The sequence below is a fragment of the Staurois parvus genome, unplaced genomic scaffold, assembly GCF_062004578.1.
Source record: "Staurois parvus isolate SC_StPar_1 unplaced genomic scaffold, SC_StPar_1.0 ptg000027l, whole genome shotgun sequence".
Taxonomy (NCBI): domain Eukaryota; kingdom Metazoa; phylum Chordata; class Amphibia; order Anura; family Ranidae; genus Staurois; species Staurois parvus.
Genome location: NW_028317823.1, coordinates 7,608,238 through 7,628,430, shown reverse-complemented (window position 1 = coordinate 7,628,430; position 20,193 = coordinate 7,608,238). Strand labels below are relative to the sequence as shown.

The window sequence follows — 20,193 nt, the reverse complement described above, 5'->3', positions numbered from 1 at the left end:
TATGCTTCAGTTTGTGAATGAATAGGAGTCTCTATAGAACTATTTTATTCATTAATTTACCATGCAGCTGGGACTGCAGTGAAAGGGACTAAGGACTCTCTCATCAGTCTCTCTCTCTCTGTATAAAAAACAGACATCATGGTGATGTTTCACTAAAGCCCCCCCCCCCCACCAACAACAACGAAAAGGAAACAAAATTAACAATAACGTTGTGAAAAAATTAAAAACTAAAAACAAAGAATATAGCAAGGTCTCGTTCACATGGGGCATACTACAGCATACACCCATGCAAGGCTGTGTTTACCCACATGGGAATGCATAGGTGTTCTGTGCATTCCCATTGATGTCAATTGGGAAGCAGCGGCTGCCCAGACACTGCTCTCAATATAACATGCAATTTGACTCACACTGTCTGCGTTCCTGCTGTGCACCCACACAGATGTCAGATTAGGAGCAGCAACTATGTCCGTGCACCAGCTGTGTTCCAATTGACAAGAATTGGGATGCCTACACAGGGATGCATGTAATCACAGCCCTCACATGGGTGTACACATTAGTGACATGTAAAATGTTGGGCGTGCCTACGCACAAAAAAAAAATCAATTGCGCTACACATTACATATGGCCATACATGCCAAAGTGAGAGCAATAATTCTAGGCCCAGTAGTCATGGTTAACTCTAAACCAGCGGTTCTCTACCTGTCCCTTTCACAGGGGTCGCCTAAGACCATTGGAAAGCACATATTTCCGATGGTCTTAGGAACTGAGACACCGCTCCCCTATTCGTCTCCAGGCGGTCCGCCCACATGCAGATACGCCCACATACGAGTACCCGGCATGATGACATCATCGCGCCAACCCCATCACATACACCCCGTACAAATACAGGTGTATGTGACAGGGTTGGCGCCATAATGTACTTATGTGGATCAGTCACTGATGTGTAAAGAGCAGCTACAGTGTAGAAAGCAGCTACTGTTTTGAAAGCAGCTACTCTGTTAAAAGCAGCTACTGTGTTGAAAGCAGCAGTATTGGAGGTAAAATACATGAATTATAATTACTGGGTAAATGGTTTACTGTTGTTATATTAAGACTGTTACCCATGCTACACCATGCTTCAAGACAAAATGTCATTTATTTGTAATTAGAAATAAATATTTCATAATATATAATTACATATTGTTTTTGTGATTAATCACTATGCTTTAATTGTGTTCAATTTGTAACAATGAAAATACATCCTGCATATCAGATATTTACATTATGATTCATAATAGTAGAAAAATTACAGTTATGAAGTAGCAACAAAAATAATTTTATGGGTGGGGATCACCATAACATGAGGAACTGTATTAAAGGGTTGCGGCATTAGGAAAGTTGAGAACCACTGCTCTAAACTGATGACCTGCAGTGGCTTTTAAAGCATTGACTATGGAAAACAAGGTATTAAAGCTTGGTGCCATTTTACGGGGGCGCATGCATTTTTATGGTTTGACATGTTGGGTATCTATTTACTCAGTACAGCCTCATCTTTCATGTTTTACTAAAAAACTGGTACAGTCGCTTCCATTGCTGACCCCCTATTCAAAATACTAACTGCCTATTAATCATGCCCCAATACTTCCACGCAAATGGTACATGCAAACAGAACTCCTTATGGTATGCTTTTTCAGGTCAGTGGCTTTGATTGTATTAGAGCCAGTAGTCCCACCAGGGCAGCTAGGGCTTCCAGCAGTGAGAACCCATGTACAGTATCTCTTATCAGGTTTCTTTTAAAGAGGAACGCCAGGTTTTACAGATCTCTAGATGGGGGTGAGGTTAGTGTAATTATTATCATAGACCTTTATGTGTAATCCTCAGTATTTGGCACACTCCTGCTTTCAGTACACCATACTGCAGGCAGTCAATTAGTTGTCAATATGAGTGAATGAGAAATTCAGCAACAACTGGCTGTCAGGATCTTTCATATTTTACCAAAATAGGTAAAATATTGCTGTACAGGACACCAAGAGTGGGTCCTGGATGGGTGTTATGTAGTACCAATATTCGGATTATGGTCCCTTTAAGGGGGATAGGTAAATGTACTCAGGGGCTCACTGGCGCAGGGTGAGGGATTCCAGGACAGTTGTACAAAGGAGAGGACTGACTCTCAGTCCTCTTGGCTTTAGTAGTAGCTTATTTGGAACCTGGGATTTTGGAGATCTGGAATGACCTCCACTCCTCTTTACGGGGACTCCAGGCCCTACGGAGTTAAGCAGCCTCCAGGAAGCAGCAGATAAGGCAGGAAGTTCCTAGTGCTAAGTTTGGAGAGTAGAAGTTTGAGAGTCCTGGCTGAGTGCTGCACGCTTGCTTTAAGCTGCCAAACAATCAGAGTTGGATTGTGCTAACTTGGGGTAAATCCCGTATATGAACTTTACATTTCTTTGTTTCCTTTATGATGTTTATACTGAAGATAAGCGGACTTTTCTGTTATGTTGTGCACAGCCATCCAGAGCTGTGTGCCTGAGCTGACAGGGAGGAGGACTGTTAGTAAACAAAACAGTCCTCATCCCAGTTAGAGATGCTCGGTAATCACCAGGTACCGGCGGGTAATTGACGGCTGGGACCCGGTGAATTATAGCCACAGCTGCGAATGGTGGCGTGGGGTAGGGCGTGCGCCCCCCCTACCCAGAAATGCAAAATCACGTATATATACATGATTTTGCGCACCCCTGCTGCCCTGCAGCAGTATATCTGCTATGGGGCGGCGGGAAAGTGGATAATCACTTTGTACTGTGGACGGGCGAGCACTGTATACAAAGCAATATACGGATACGTCGCTGCCTACTTCCGGGTTTCCAAACACACCCCCCCCCCGTCTTGATTGTACATAGCAAGAACCTGTCAGCAAGTCCCAGCCAATGATTCACAAGAAATTTGATTTTTCAAAATTTTTCTTATTGGAAATGTTGTATAGCAGAAAGTAATAAAAAAAATTCAACATTTTTACTCATTTTTCATTGTGTTTACAAAAAATTAAAACCCCAGTGGTGATCCAATACCACCAAAAGAGCTCTATTTGTGTGAAAATAAGATACAAATTTTGTTTTGGTACAGAATTGCATGACCGAGCAATTACCAGCTAAAACAGTACAGTGCGGAATAGCAAAAAATGGCCTTCTCATGAAGAGGGTAAAACCTTCTGGTCATCAAGTGGTAAAAGTCGGAATCCACCCAGAAGCCTGGACTAGCACCTGGCTCAGTCCTCTGGAGCTGAAGTGCTTAAGGACTATGTAAATCCAACATTTCATATTCCTGATATGTGCGTGCTGTAACATGTACTTGAATAAAGAAGCATCCTGTTCTCCTTGTATTGCTTCCTTTGTGTGAAATCCCTGGTGTTCCTGCCAGTCCCTCTGCTTTCCTTTTAAAAACTGACTACACTAGGCATGAGAGCACAGTGTGGTCAGCTCTATAGCTGAGCTGGGAACTCCGTCTGCTCTCCTCCAATTATCAGACATGCTCCCCCCCTCAGACTCATTCACTGGGAAGATCAGTGTACTGCTGTTTCTTCTTCCCCAGCTGTTCTCTGTTCTTAGTTGCATAAAGAGCTTAGAGGGTATGTGATCAGTTATAAAAACGGGAAAAAGGTTTTTAATTATATCTATACGCAAATGTTTTGTCTTTCATTTTTATTGTAAACTGAATGAGTTGTTTTACAAGTGAAGGGTGTACATATACTTTAATATTATTATACTCAGGGTTCTACTAATGCCTCCTATTCAAGTCTGGAGGTCCACTTAAAGCCACCCATTCAGTCCCAAACCACAAGGTTTTCTGAAGCAGTGTTATATTGATGGAATCAGAGAGGTGTCTGCTATTAATCTTTAGGCAATGAGCACTGAAGCCAAACTACGGAACCTTCCTGACACCATGTATAAATAATACACTCAGCATGATGATGGGGACCCAAGTACAGTGAGTGATGGCATGAAACCAGGTATAGGAGAAGTAACTTTACCTAAGATGGTAAAGGAAGGAATTTATAAACTAAAAGGACAGAGATATTTACTGCAATTACAGAAATAAAAAAGGTGCTAATCCTTTGGCTTCAGAATTTGCAAGCCCCCAACCTTAAATGTGCAAAAAGCAGGGGTGAACTGACCATTTGGAAACTCTGGCACTGCCCGAGGGCCCTGGGTCAGTAGGGGGCCCCATGAGATGCCCCTGGTACCTTTCTCATAGGCTTTTTTGAGTTTGGGGAAGGACACAGGGGCCCCATGATCCTCTATTGTCCGGGGGCCCCATGAGTTGTCAGTCCGCCCCTGGCAACAAGTGAAGCCAAAATCCCTCAAATACTAGAAGAAGAATACAGTGATTTCCATTTCTGACCTCCTATTCAAATACTAACTGCCTATTAATCATGCTCCGATGCTTAACCAGAACAAACAAGTGGAAAATGAAAACAGAACTCCCGATCGGTATGTTTTTTACAGGTCAGTGACACTGAAAGTATTAAAGCCATTGGTATATCAGGGCATCTAGGGCTTCCAGCAGTGAGAACCCATGTATCTCTCATATCGGGTTTCTTTTAAAGAACTCTAGGTTTTACAGATCTCTAGCTGGGGGTGAGCCAAGTGTATTTATTATGTCCGATTCAGAGATCTTTATGTGTAATCCTCAGTAGCTGGCACGCTCCTTCTCCTGCACGCTCCTTCTCCTGCACGCTCCTTCTCCTGCACGCTCCTTCTCCTACACGCTCCTGCTCTCAGTGCACCCAGCTGCAGGCAGTCAGTTAGTTGTCAATCTAATTTGAGTCTTTGAGTCTTTGGGGAATTCAGCAACAACTAGCTGCCAGGGTCATGCAGAGAGCAGTTGCACAGCAATTGCCAAATTCTACACCCATAGGCGTCTGGGGTTCTTTTTTAAATAAAAGTTCATTTAAAAGCTAAGTGCTTAAAAATTCCTAGCAAATGAAAAAAAAACCTTTAAAATGGTTAGACCTAGTAATAGTTTATCACATTCAGTTGGACTTGTTTTGTAATATTGAAGATCTTTCACAATTGTTCCAAGAAGCTTAACCATTTCAGAACTAAGGAAGCTGCTTGGATACCTGGAATATACAGTTCAGTTTTGGGCACCAAGTCATATAAAGAACATTGGGGAACTGGAGCAAGTACAGAGAAGGGCAACCAAACTGATAAGAGGCATGGAGGAGATCAGCTATGAGGAAAGATTAGAGGAACTGAATTTATTCTCTCTTGAGAAGAGGAGATTAAGGAGGGATATGATCACCATGTATAATACATAAGGGGGGATATGATCTCCATGTATAATACATATGGGGGATATGATCTCCATGTATAATACATAAGGGGGGATATGATCTCCATGTATAATACATAAGGGGGGATATGATCTCCATGTATAATACATAAGGGGGGATATGATCAACATGTATAATACATAAGGAGGGATATGATCTCCATGTATAATACATAAGGGGGGATATGATCTCCATGTATAATACATAAGGGGGGATTTGATCTCCATGTATAATACATAAGGGGGGATATGATCTCCATGTATAATACATAAGGGGGGATATGATCTCCATGTATAATACATAAGGGGGGATATGATCACCATGTATAATACATAAGGGGGGATATGATCACCATGTATAATACATAAGGGGGGATATGATCTCCATGTATAATACATAAGGGGGGATATGATCTCCATGTATAATACATAAGGGGGGATATGATCTCCATGTATAATACATAAGGGGGGATATGATCACCATGTATAATACATAAGGGGGGGGGGATATGATCTCCATGTATAATACATAAGGGGGGATATGATCACCATGTATAATACATAAGGGGGGATATGATCTCCATGTATAATACATAAGGGGGGATATGATCTCCATGTATAATACATAAGGGGGGATATGATCTCCATGTATAATACATAAGGGGGGATATGATCACCATGTATAATACATAAGGAGGGATATTATCACCATGTATAAATACATCAGTGGTTCATATAGTGAACTCGGTGTAGAGCTATTCACCCTGAGGTCATCACAGAGGACAAGGGGGCACTCTTTACATCTTTTCAAACATGGAAAGGTTTCTTCACAGTAAGAGCTGTGACAATGTGGAATAGACTCCCTCAAGATTTGGTTCTGGCCAGCTCAGTGGATTGCTTTAAAAAAGTCCTGGATTCTTTCTTAGATACACAGAATATAACTGGATACTAACATTTATAGGTAAAGTTGATCCAGGGAATATCCAATTGCCTCTCGGGGGATCAGGAAGGATTTTTTTTCTCTGCAGGAGCAAATTGGATCATGCTTTGCTGGGCTGGGTTTTTTTTTTTTTGCCTTCCACTGGATCAACTGTGGGTATAGGATTATAACTTTTTTTTTTTTTTTTTTTTAATGTTTAAACTGGATGGACTTTTGTATTTTTTCAGCCAGACTAACTATGTAACCTGGAATACCTTCACAAATCTCCAACATGGTTATGTGTAGTAGTAATTTGTCATACCTGTTCTTAAATATTGAAGATGTATCACTGCTTATCCAAGCAGATTAACCATTTTGCAACTGATGAAGCTTCTTGGATGACCTGGAATATCTTTATAAACCTCTAAAATGGTTATATCTAGTAGTAGTTTGTCACATTCAGCTAGACTTGTTCTTCAATATTGAGCAGGTTTTAATACCTGTCCAAGTAGCGTAACGATTCCAGGACTGATGAAGTTTCTTGGATTGCTTGGAATTAGACGGACATCTAAAATAGTTATACCTAGCAATAGTTTATCACATTCAACTGGACATGTTTTGTAGTATTTTAGAACAAGGAAGCTGCCTGGATAACTTGGAATACCTTCACAAACCTGCAAAATGGTTATATCTAGCAGCAGTTCTTCATATTCAGCCGGACTTGCTCAAAAATATTGAAGTTGCTTCACAACTTATTCCAGTAGCCTAACCATTTCAGAACTTAGAAAGCTTCTTGAAGAACCTTCAATACCTTCACAAACATCTTCATGATTATAACTCTCCTAGATTGTAAGCTCCAAGGATCAGGCCCTCCTAACCCTCTTGTATTGAACTGTATTGTTGCTGTATTGTCTCCCGCTATATTGTAAAGCGCTGGGCAAACTGTTGTCGCTATTAGAGATGAGTGAATTATTCAAAAATTCGATTCGGCTGATTCGCCGAATTTGCGGGAGAAATTCGATTCGATGCGAATTTATTCGCTGCGAATTTAACTTATTAAAAGGGTTTCTAGGCTTCAGAGAGCCTTTATATTAGTGCAGAACACTGTACCTTTAATTTAAATGCCCTTGGAGTCTGCTGGGGAAGAGAAATAATACTGTCAGTCAGTATGACATGCAGATGAGTGCCGTCGATCTTAGAATCACCGCACACTTCACTCATTTGGGCAGTCACGGGGCACGACGAAGAAGAAGAAGAATGAAAAGAAGAATGAAAAGAAGAAGAAGAAGAATGAAAAGAAGAAGAAGAAGAAGAATGAAAAGAAGAAGAAGAAGAATGAAAAGAAGAATGAGAAGAAGAATGAAAAGAAGAATGAAAAGAAGAATGAGAAGAATGAAAAGAAGAATGAAAAGAAGAAGAAGAAGAATGAAAAGAAGAATGAGAAGAAGAATGAAAAGAAGAATGAGAAGAATGAAAAGAAGAATGAAAAGAAGAAGAAGAAGAATGAAAAGAAGAAGAAGAATGAAAAGAAGAATGAAAAGAAGAAGAAGAAGAATGAAAAGAAGGAGAAGAAGAATGAAAAGAAGAAGAAGAAGAATGAAAAGAAGAAGAATGAAAAGAAGAATGAAAAGAAGAAGAAGAATGAAAAGAAGAAGAAGAAGAATGAAAAGAAGAAGAAGAAGAATGAAAAGAAGAAGAAGAAGAAGAATGAAAAGAAGAAGAAGAAGAATGAAAAGAAGAATGAAAAGAAGAAGAAGAAGAATGAAAAGAAGAAGAAGAAGAATGAAAAGAAGAATGAGAAGAAGAATGAAAAGAAGAATGAGAAGAATGAAAAGAAGAATGAAAAGAAGAAGAAGAAGAATGAAAAGAAGAAGAAGAAGAATGAAAAGAAGAATGAAAAGAAGAAGAAGAATGAAAAGAAGAAGAAGAAGAATGAAAAGAAGAAGAAGAATGAAAAGAAGAAGAAGAAGAATGAAAAGAAGAATGAAAAGAAGAAGAAGAAGAATGAAAAGAAGAATGAAAAGAAGAAGAAGAAGAATGAAAAGAAGAAGAAGAATGAAAAGAAGAATGAAAAGAAGAATGAGAAGAAGAATGAAAAGAAGAATGAAAAGAAGAATGAGAAGAATGAAAAGAAGAATGAAAAGAAGAAGAAGAAGAATGAAAAGAAGAAGAAGAAGAATGAAAAGAAGAATGAAAAGAAGAAGAAGAAGAATGAAAAGAAGAAGAAGAATGAAAGGAAGAATGAGAAGAAGAATGAAAAGAAGAAGAATAAGAATGAAAAGAAGAAGAATAAGAATGAAAAGAAGAATGAAAAGAAGAAGAAGAAGAATGAAAAGAAGAAGAAGAAGAATGAAAAGAAGAAGAATGAAAAGAAGAATGAAAAGAAGAAGAAGAAGAATGAAAAGAAGAAGAAGAAGAATGAAAAGAAGAATGAAAAGAAGAAGAAGAATGAAAAGAAGAAGAAGAAGAATGAAAAGAAGAAGAAGAATGAAAAGAAGAAGAATTCCAGTACAGCAAAAAGTGTATCTGCAGAGAGCTCCGCTATTTCTGACAGTTCTCTGACAGTTCCTTCACATTTACAGCGGTTGAAACATTGTATCTATTTATTTCCGAATAAAAACATCTGTATCCTAAATGGAAACAAATGAAAAGAAGAATGAAAAGAAGAAGAAGAAGAATGAAAAGAAGAAGAAGAAGAATGAAAAGAAGAATGAAAAGAAGAAGAAGAAGAATGAAAAGAAGAATGAAAAGAAGAAGAAGAATGAAAAGAAGAAGAAGAAGAATGAAAAGAAGAAGAAGAAGAATGAAAAGAAGAATGAGAAGAATGAAAAGAAGAAGAAGAATGAAAAGAAGAAGAAGAAGAATGAAAAGAAGAATGAAAAGAAGAAGAAGAAGAATGAAAAGAAGAATGAAAAGAAGAAGAAGAAGAATGAAAAGAAGAAGAAGAATGAAAAGAAGAATGAGAAGAAGAATGAAAAGAAGAATGAAAAGAAGAATGAGAAGAATGAAAAGAAGAATGAAAAGAAGAAGAAGAAGAATGAAAAGAAGAAGAAGAAGAATGAAAAGAAGAATGAAAAGAAGAAGAAGAAAAGAAGAAGAAGAAGAATGAAAAGAAGAAGAAGAAGAATGAAAAGAAGAATGAAAAGAAGAAGAAGAAGAATGAAAAGAAGAAGAAGAAGAATGAAAAGAAGAAGAAGAATGAAAGGAAGAATGAGAAGAAGAATGAAAAGAAGAAGAAGAAGAATGAAAAGAAGAAGAATAAGAATGAAAAGAAGAATGAAAAGAAGAAGAAGAAGAATGAAAAGAAGAAGAATAAGAATGAAAAGAAGAATGAAAAGAAGAAGAAGAATGAAAAGAAGGAGAATGAAAAGAAGAAGAAGAAGAATGAAAAGAAGAAGAAGAAGAATGAAAAGAAGAAGAATGAAAAGAAGAATGAAAAGAAGAAGAAGAATGAAAAGAAGAAGAAGAAGAATGAAAAGAAGAAGAATTCCAGTACAGCAAAAAGTGTATCTGCAGAGAGCTCCGCTATTTCTGACAGTTCTCTGACAGTTCCTTCACATTTACAGCGGTTGAAACATTGTATCTATTTATTTCCGAATAAAAACATCTGTATCCTAAATGGAAACAAATAGATACAATGTTTCAACCGCTGTAAATGTGAAGGAACTGTCAGAGAACTGTCAGAAATAGCGGAGCTCTCTGCAGTGACACTTTTTGCCGGCTGATTGGGGAAAATTCGATTCGTGCATCCGAAGTTTGCTAAAATTCGGATTCGGTGCGAATCGAATTTTTCCTAATATTCGAAATGAATTCCACTTCGCCAAGTTTGATTTGCTCATCTCTAGTCGCTATATGAATCCTGTATAATAATAATAGTAGTTTGTCACATTCATCAGGACTTGTTCTGTAAAACTGAAGATGTTTCAATACTCATCCAAGTAGCTTAACCATTTCAGAAGTGAGAAAGCTTCTTGGATGACTTGGGATACCTATGCAAACATGCAAATAGTTATACCCAGTAGTACTTTGTCATATTCAACTGGACTTTATCTTTAATACTGAAGTTCCTATCCAAACCATTTCAGAACTGAACTTGGATGACCAAAATACCATGAATATCTAAAATAGTTACACATAGTATAGTTTGTCACATGCAATTGGACATGTTCTGTTATACTGAAGATTACACTTTATACCATTTCAGAACTGAGACTGCTTTTTACCATCACAAACATCTAGATGGTCATACTTAGTAGTAATTTGTCACATTCAACTTGACTTGTTCTTTAACATTGACGTTGTATTGACACTTATCCAATTAGCTTACCAATTCCAAAACTGAAGAAGCTTTTTGGATGACCTGGAATACCTTCACAGACGTCTAAAATGATTATACCTAATAGTAATTTATCACATTCAGCTGAACATGTTCTGTATTTTGAAGACGTTCTAATACCTACCCAAGTAGCTTAACCATTTCAGAACTAGCAAAGCTTTTTGGACGACCTGGAATACCTTCACAGACATGAATTAAAATGATTATACCTCTTATTAGTTTGTCACATTCAAGTGGAATTGTTCTATAACAATGAAGATGTTCTAATATTTTTCCAAGAAATTTAAAGTGTAATTCTAATCTTTGAACTGTTCCCACCCTCCTCCTAGCACCTATGCTAACTATCCTGTAGAAGAAAAATACTTACACTTGCCTATTCTAAGGGTGCTGTAGTCTAGTCATGTGATCTCCACTGTGTCAGCCAGTGTCAGCTGCAGGGGAGAAGATGGCTGGAATGCCTGATCAGTGACATATCCCATATGCTTACTATGGGACATCCACTGACGGCGATCCCACCTCTCCCCTGAAGCCACTGCTATCTTTCAGAGGAGAAACTATCACGTGACTGGAACCGAGTAACCTGAGCATAGGTAAGTATAAGCATCTTTCTTCTACAAGGTAGTTAGTATAGGATTTAGAAGGGAGGTGAGAGCAGTTTAAAGATTACATCGTTTAACCCTTTGAGGACCATAAGATTACGGAACGCCAAACGAATCAATTTTTTGTTTTTAAAGTTCGTACACTTCAGTTGCTGTAACTAAGCCATTTCATGAAATAATTGGCAAAAAGCTACATCCGTTTGTTGATAAGAACTAATATTTTGACTCAAACCAAAAAAAAAAAAAGTATTTTAAGTTCTTAATCAAATGATACAGGCAATTAAAAACATGGGACAAATACGTCCCTTGGTCCTCAAAGGGTTTTAATCCCAGAAATACACTTTAATCATTTCAGAACTGAGACAGCTTACAACCACAAACACCTAAATGGTCATATTTAGCAGCAATTTGTCACATTCATCTGGATTTGTTCTTTTAATATTGAAGTTGTGTCAAGACTTATCCTATTAGCTTAAAGTGTTATTAAACCCACAACAGTAAAATCAGTCTGTATATGCAGTAACGCATGTTTGTTATACTCACTGTGGAACCTAAGGGGTTAATCATCTGAATTGTGTAAAAACACTGTTTGATCCTGACTTCTCTGATCCTTCCCTTCTTCCAGTGTCGCCCTCTTATCTCCTGATAAGTCATATAGTGTGGAGACACTCTGCACAAGCTCAGTTTGGTGTGTATTGCTAGAGAGGTTTTTTTTTTCTTGGGAGAGTGCATGTGATCAGCTCAAGGCTAATTGGCACTGTTCAGACAGAAGTCAGGGGTCCTGCTTCCCTGATCCTCCCCTTCTTTTTTTAGTGTCCCCCGCTTATCTCCTGATAAGACATATGCTGTGGAGACACTCTGCACAAGCTCAGTTTGGTATGTATTGCTAGATACGTTTTTGTTTTTTTTTTTCTTGGGAGTGCATGTGATCAGCACAAGGCTAATCAACGCTGTCCAGACAGAGGTCCTGCATCCTCCTAGAGCAGAATGAAAACTCCTCCTACAAGCTGTAACCAGCGCTCTGCTGAACACTGATAGAAGTCACAAGACTGCTGATGATAAAAGGTATTTAGCAGTGTATATTTACTAAAATAATTGCATGTTCATGTTATGTGTACTGTGGGAGACCAGATATAGTGAATGCAGGGTCCTCCGTTTAGTAACACTAACAATTCTAGAACTGAGGAAGCTTCTTGGATGACATGGAGTACCATGGACTTCAAAATTGGCTATATCTGGTAGTAGTTTTTCACATTCACCTGGACTTGTTCTGTAATTCTGAAGATGCTTCATGACTTATCCAAGTAGCGTGACCATTTTAGAACTATGAAAGCTTCTTGGATGACCTGAAACACCTTCAGAAACATCTAAATTGGTTATACCCAGTAGTGTAGAACATTCAACTTGACTTGTTCTGTAACATTATTATTATTATTATACAGTATTTATAAAGCGCCAATAGTTCGCTCAGCGCTGTACATTACAAAGGGGGACAGAACGTGACAGAACAATACCAATACAATGCAAAACATGAGGGAATCGAGGGCCCTGCTCTTTCGAGCTTACAATCTAGGAGGGAGGGGATGGTGGCACAGGAGGAGATAGCTGTGGGGGATGGAGTGGTAGGATGAGTGGAGGAGGTTGGCAAGTTAGCAGGGGGTGGGGTAGGCTTCCCTGACAAGATGGGTTTTCAGGGTGCACCTAAAGGAGAGGAGAGTAGGTGATAATCTGATGGGTTGGGGCAGGGAGTTCCAGAGGATGGGTGACACCCTGGAGAAGTCCTGGAGGCGGGCATGGGAGGAGGAGACCAGGGAACTAGAGAGAAGGAGGTCTTGTGAGAAGCGGAGTGTGCATACTGAGCAGTACTTGGATATTAGGTCAGTGATGTACTTCGGGGCAGTATGGTGGACAGATTTGTACGTCAGTGTTAGGATTTTGAATTTGATCCGTTGCGCAATCGGATCCAGTGGAGGGATTGGCAGAGGGGGGTGGCGGAAACGGAGCGGTTGGAAAGGTGAATGAGTCTGGCAGCCATATTCAGGATCGACTGAAATGGGGATAGCCAGCGGCAAGGCAGGCCAGTGAGGATGGAGTTGCAGTAGTCGAGTCGTGATACGATGAGGGAGTGGATGAACACTTAAGATGTTTCACTACCTATCTAAGTTGCCTAACCATTTGAGAACTTTGACAGCTTCTTGCAATCACAAACATCTAAATAGATACAGTTAGTGTTAATTTGTCACGTTCAACTGCACTTGTTCTTTAACATTGAAGTTGTGACAAGACGTATCCAGTTAGCCTAAAAATTCCAGAACTAAGGAAGCTTCTTGGATGACTTGGAATACTACGAACATCTAAAATACCGAAGATGCTTCATGACTTATCCAAGTAGCTTAACCATTTCAGAACTAAGCTTCTTGGATGACCTGACATACTTTCAGAAACATCTAATTTAGGTATACCCAGCAATTTGTTTCACAAAGAATTTATCGGATTTTTAGGTTTTTCCAGAACAGTACAAGAAAGTAAAGTGCAGCACAAAGAATGTCAGGGAGTACTATACCCAGGAATTTGTCACATTAAACGTGATTTGTTCTGTAATATTGAAGATGTTTCACTACTTATCCAAATAATCTAACAATTTCAGAACAGTGAAAGCTTCTTAGATGACCCAGAATACCTCCACAAACATCTACAATAGGTATTAAAAATTGTATCTCATCAGAACTTTTCAGATCCTTTTAAAACCAAAAAGAAAAGATTTGCATTTACCTGTGGCCACTGTGGCTATCTGTAGCATGATCAGTGACAACATATTGCTCAGATTCTTCAGCATAGCTGCACCAAAATTCCAACCCAAAGCAACGTAAAGACAAAAGTTCCAGATGTGCCAATCTTCCAATTAAGATCTCAGCAAAGACACAGGTTCTCTTCCAAGGGAATGCCTGATTGATGGCTTGTGGATGGTAACTTATGATGTTCTGATGCCCACCGTGAAAAACGACAGTTGGTTAGTGGTTACATTGTAATCCCATCGTCTGTCCACGGTACCCACACTGCCTGGTTTGTTCACATACCAGATAGACTGAAGCTGGCTGCATGTATTCAGCATTTGTAGGCTGATGATAAACCCGCCTCTAGTGATGTGAGTGTGTGAGCCAGTCGGAGAGCCGAGAGAAAATGTGAAATGGATTATATTGTGTATTTTCCTGAATGGTTGTTAAAGGGCACCTGTCAACACAAGTGGAAAAGTGTTCTGTCTGCCTGCATTGCAGTGTGTGGTTTGATTGCCATGCAAGCCAGTATCTGCACGCAGCTTGCATGCTTCCTTGTGTTTGTGTGGGTTTCCTATAGATGCTGCATGTTTCTCTTTCAATCCAAAAATAAAACTGGGAGGTTAATTAGAATCTATTTTTAATGAAAGAATAAATGTGGTGGAGAAGTTAGATTGTGAGCTCTTCTGGGGGCAGGGACTGATGTAAATGGCTTAGCACAAAATATAAGCACTGTATAAATACACAGAAAACAAATTGAAGTGTCATGTACAATATATATGTAAAGTGCTGCGTAAATTGACGGCACTCTATAAGTACCTGAAATAAATAAATTAAAGCTTTCATGCAGAAATAAAAAGAATAAATGTAACAGCGTACCTTACTTAAAATGGTATTAAACCCAAAAGTAAACATTTATTATATTTCAGCTTACCATTTCTTAGACGTGATGGCTGCATTATTATTTATTATTTATTTATTTCAGGTACTTATATAGCGCCGTCAATTTACACAGATCTTTACATATACAGTTGCAAGAAAAAGTATGTGAACCCCTTGGGATTACGTGGAGTTTTGCATGAATTGGGCATAAAATGTGCTCTGAACGTCATCTAAGTCACAACAATAGAAGAACACAGTCTGCTGAACATAATGCTACACAAACATTAGATGTTGCCATGGTTTAATTGCACATAACATGTAAACATTCACAGTGCAGGGAGGAAAAAGTATGTGAACCTTTGGACATAATAACTGGTTGACCCTCTTTTGGCAGCAATAACCTCAACCAAACGTTTCCTGTAGTTGCAGATCAGACCTGCACAACGATCTGGAGTCATTTTGGACCACTCCTCTTCACAAAACTGTTTCAGTGTAGCAATATTCTTGGGATGTCTGGTGTGAATCGCTCTCTTAAGGTCATGCCACAGCATTTCAATCGGGTTGAGGTCAGGACTCTGACTGGGCCACTCCAGAAGGCGTATTCTGTGCTGTTGCAGCCATTGTTTTGTTGAATTACTTGTATGCTTTGGGTCATTGTCCTGTTGCATCACCCATCCTCTGCGGAGCTTCAGTTGGCGGACAGATGGTCGTACGTTTTCCTGCAAAATGTCTTGATAAACTCTGGAATTCATTTTCCTAATTGGAGCCAGGAGTGAGTCAACCTTGACTCCAGGCAGGTGGTGCCATGGTTGGGATTCGAACCCATTAGTTTTCTTTAGTTTATTTTCACCTGTGATCCTGCCAGAAAGTCTGTTGTTTTTCAACAGAACAAGCTTTCTTGCACATGTAGCAGTTACAGGGATAAGACAAACCATTTAACACTGACAAGGGTATTTACAACGATCAGGTTTTATATATGTAAATCCTTTATCCCAAAAGGAAAAAACTGTTGCTGTAACTGCTTATGAAGTATTAGCTGGAGTTTGGCTTCAATTTGTTAGTGTATATAAATCTGTTAGTACATCTAACACTCTCCTACCCCCCAGACTGACAAAGCTGTTGTCTGCTGTGCCACCCTGTGCTCCTTCATCCAGAGTGAGGGCACTCTAATACAGGAGGTGTAATACTGGCCAGATCACGAGGAGAAAATAGATGACAAAAGTCTAAGGAAAGAAAACTGATGCAGCCACCACATCTAATGATTGGTAAGCTGCAATATATTACATTTTTGCTTTTGGGTTTAATGTGGTATTAAACTTAATCACAAACATTTATTATATTGCATCTTACCAATTCTTAGATGTGATGGCTGTATTCATTTTCTGTTTTAGGTTTTCTTTCTTCTATTTTCATCTGGTGATCCAGCCAGTAAGTCTGTTGTTTTTTTAAAGGAACAAGCTCTCCAGCAGAATGTATGCAGTTACCACTGGCAGGGATGCTTATAACAATCAGCTTTTATTTATTTATGTAAAACCTTTATCCCAAAAAGGAAAACATTGTTTGCTGTGAGGCCCAGTTCACAATAGTGCAGGCCATGTGGCCCGCTTTTGCGTGGGCACAGCAGCCCATTAATTTGAATGAGATGCTCTGCCCACATTTCATGCAAGGAAAAGATGAATGCACCTTTTCCAAAACACATCCGCATGGTCCTTTTGACCTTGCAGTTTCCGTGCGATTCCGGCATCTGCGATTGCCCTATGTCTCGCAAGAGAAACGCAATGAGGCTGCAGGTGGTTATGGGTGTTGAAACAGGTGTGATTCCTGCCTCCACAACCAGCCCGCAGTCGCGGGGCTAGTGTGAACCAGGGGTAACTGCTTTTAAAGTGTTAGCTGGAGTGTGGCTTCAATTTGTTAGTGTATCTAAATCTGCTAGTCCCTCTAGCTCTCCCCTCCCCCCAGACTGATAATGCTGCTGTGCCCCCTGATTGGGGAGGTGTGTTACTGGCTAAATCACAGGTGAAAATAGAGGTGAAAAAAGCCTAACGAAAGAAAACAAATGCAGCCACCACATCTGATTGGTAAGCTGCAAAATATTACATTTTTGGGTTTAAGGCCTCATGCACACAGGGCATTGTTTGCAGCTGCTTCTAGGGGCATCAAGCGTCTTTTTTTCTTTCCCTGCCTCTAAATGTCCTTGTGCTTTAGCCCGGGTTCATACTGATGTAGTACGGAATTTGCACCGGTTTCTGTGCGATTTCCACACCGCCTCATGATCGCACCCCATTCATGCGAACCCCTGCAGGTGTGTATATTAACGACATCCCGAAAACGGTTTGCAAAACAAGGTGTGATGTGCAGAATTACACCCATGTCATCCAATTCTGGTGCAGACAAAAAAAAGGGCTCCTGCACTATTTTGGTGCGGATGCGGTGGGATCTGAGCCATAAAAAATGTATGTCTCAAATTGCACCCCACAGAAATGGCATGTGATTTGCACAGGAGTGCAGTTCCTGTGCGAATCACATGCAGTGTGCCGCACCACATCAGTTTGAACCCAGGCTTAAAGGAAATCTACAAGCACAACATTCACTTTAATTTATACCATGAGCATTGTAATAGCAATACAAACAATAGTTATATTTGACAATCCAATATAAGCTCACTTAAAAAAATCACCTTTCATGTAGTAGAGTTCTGCCTGCCTGCTGGCCATCTCTTCCCATAGCTTTTTGGATTCCCTGCATGCTTTGCAGCTTTTCCTCCATTTCTAAGGACTACATATCCCATAGTACCTTGCTGCCTGCAAGCAGTGACAGCTGCCCTGACTCCGTCTCCTGAAGCCCCTCCTCTCAGCACCTCTGTAGTTCAGAAGGCAGGCTCTATGAAATGTGTGACACAGCAGGACCTACTCATAGGGCATAGTGACTGCGTGTCACAGAATTCAAGGAAACAAATATGTGGAAATCTTTACAAAGCAAGTTTACAAACTTCAAGATCGATCAAGTACTGAAGCATGAGTTGTCGTGGTTCCAGTCAGAAGCCAAGTGTCAGAGAAATCACCCTGGTGGATGGGGCAAAACCAGGGGCGGACTGACCATTTGGAAACTCAGGCACTGCCCGAGGGCCCGGGTCAGTAGGGGGCCTCATGAGATGCCCCTGGTACCTTTTTCATAGGCTTTTTTGAGTTTGGGCAAGGACACAGGGGCCCCACGATCCCTTATTGCCCTGGGCGAAACGCGTCAGTGGTGTGGTCGGCATGACACCTGAGGCTATCCTCTACACACGGGCCTGTACAGGTGGTGAGAGCAGGGTCCCTTCTTCTCCATTCAAGATCGATCAGATTAATAGGAGTAGGCTAGAAATAGACTGAGACTGAATCTTCCTCCTCCACTTAGTGCTGTGTTCAGGGGACACATTCTGAGTTCAGGCACATGTGCAGTCCTAGGCAGACACATGTGCAGTACTAGGCAGACACGTGCAGTACTAGACAGACACGTGCAGTACTAGGCAGACACGTGCAGTACTAGGCAGACACATGTGCAGTACTAGGCAGACACGTGCAGTACTAGGCAGACACATGTGCAGTTCTAGGCAGACACATGTGCAGTACTAGGCAGACACATGTGCAGTACTAGGCAGACACATGTGCAGTACTAGGCAGACACATGTGCAGTACTAGGCAGTGTTCTAGTCTTGTGTTCTGCTGAAGTCTTGGAAAATGTAAATCTACGATGTGCTTAGGGTGAGCTCACCAACCAGAATTTGAGAAGAGGGAAAACAGACAACCAAAACAGCTAGAAAGTCATACAAAATGGACACTGGCATTTAGATGGAGCTTAATGTGAATAAGTAATGGTATACCAAGGGTTCAAGTGGTAGTAAACCTAAAAATAAAAAAAGATTTCCCCCTGCAAGGTAAAGCCATAATGTGCTGGTATGCATCACATACAGTACTAGCACATTATGAAAAGCTTTCATCTTCACCCGATCTTCCTTCCGGGTTCCCGGGCTGCGGACGCTTGAATAGTCAAAGCCGCAATGATGTCACCCCTACACATGCATGTGGGAGCTACAGCCGCGGCACAAAGCTCTGAAGGAACAACACGGGTATGTCGTTTCTTCAGTGCACATGCGCTGGTGATGTCACCGGCTGCTGCTCACTGAAATATTTCCTAAAGCAGTAGTCTCCAAATTGTGGCCTAAGGGCCAGGTGCGGCCCTCTGCTTTCTTTTCTCCGGCCCTTGGGGCATTATTCTTCCCATTGATGCAAAGCACTATTGCTGCTACTGACACCAAAGATGAGGCACCATTCCTTCAACTGACACCATTGATGGGGCCTGATTTTTCCACAGGCACTGATAAGGCACTAACGACGGGCACTATTCCTCCCATTGACACCAACAATGGAGCACTATTCCTCCCACTGACACTAACGATGAGGGACTGTTCTTCTCACTGACACCAATTATGGGGAACTATTCCTCCCACTGACTCCAGTGATGGGACACTATTCCTCCCATTGACACCAACGATGGGACACTATTCGTTCCATTGATACCTATGATTGGGAACTATTCCTCCCACTGACACCAATGATGGGCACTGTTGTCCCATTGATACCAATGATGAAGCAGTATTTCTTTTACTAATACCAAAGATGGGGCACTATTCCACCCATAGACACAAACAATGGGGGCACTGTTCGTCCCATTGATACCAATGATGAGGCACTGTTCGTCCCATTGATACCAATGGTGGGGAACTATTCCTCCCACTAACACCAATGATGAGGCACTGTTTGTCCCATTGATGCCAATGGTGAAGCACTGTTTCTTTTACTAATACCAAAGATGGGGAACTATTCCTCCCATAGACACAAACAATGGGGGCACTGTTTGTCCCATTGATACCAATAATGGGGAACTATTCCTCCCACTGACACCAATGATGAGGCACTGTGCGTCCCATTGATACCAATGGTGAAGCACTGTTTCTTTTACTAATACCAAAGATGGGGCACTATTCCTCCCATAGACACAAACAACGGGGGCACTGTTCGTCTCATTGATACCAATAATGGGGAACTATTCCTCCCACTGACACCAATGATGGGGCACTGTTCGTTCCATTGATACCAAGGATGAAGCACTATTTCTTTTACTAATACCAAAGATGGGGCACTATTCCTCCCATTGACACAAACAATGGGGCACTGTTCGTCCCATTGATACCAATGATGGAACACTATTTCTTTTACTAATACCAAAGATGGGTCACTATTCCTCCTCATGATGACCACAGACACTATATTGTTTTTTACAACCACCAATTTCCAAGCCTGAGACATTGTTTACTCCCATTGACGCTGGGGCATTTTC

General features: G+C 40.4%; 1 long non-coding RNA gene across 1 annotated transcript in view; it reads right to left on the bottom strand.

Annotated features, from left to right (window-relative positions):
- The window catches only part of LOC149471156 (uncharacterized), a 286,796-nt gene extending 272,351 nt beyond the window's left edge, over positions 1-14,445 (bottom strand). Inside the window, exon 1 of the long non-coding RNA XR_016307273.1 lies at positions 13,931-14,445. This is a non-coding gene — a long non-coding RNA (uncharacterized LOC149471156). The remainder of the gene's footprint in view (positions 1-13,930) is intronic.
- Between the last annotated feature and the right edge of the window lie 5,748 nt (positions 14,446-20,193).